Raw genomic sequence first — 463 nt, forward strand, 5'->3', positions numbered from 1 at the left:
AGGTTGCAGCCGGCCAGCTGATGGGGATTTAAATCCCGGAGCCGCCCATCAAGCTGCAACTGATACAAGATTTGATGGCACAAACTGGCAGAGGGGGGATGGAGACAGCCTGACCAAGTCTCCCCATATTTTCACTGCACAAAGTGGATTTAGTGGCAAGTTTTATTTCTATTTTATAGCAGCTTTTATGTAAAATTTTCCATGGTATAAAGTATAATATTATCTTTTTATTGCTTTTTACCTGTTTATTGCCTTTGTAGTTTATATTGTCAAGTTGAAATATATTCCTAGACATAGTATATACAATAAGCTTTCATATGATATGTAACAAGTATATATACCATCGATCACATAGGTACAGGAAGGAATGTATTATGTTGTATACATTAGTTGGTTCAGCACCAAGGACAATATCCATCATAAACTTACCTGTAATGATACCTGAGTGCTGTATTTTACTTGT

The sequence above is a fragment of the Branchiostoma belcheri genome, unplaced genomic scaffold (genome assembly GCF_001625305.1).
Source record: "Branchiostoma belcheri isolate BF01 breed outbred unplaced genomic scaffold, Haploidv18h27 scaffold114, whole genome shotgun sequence".
Classification (NCBI taxonomy): domain Eukaryota; kingdom Metazoa; phylum Chordata; class Leptocardii; order Amphioxiformes; family Branchiostomatidae; genus Branchiostoma; species Branchiostoma belcheri.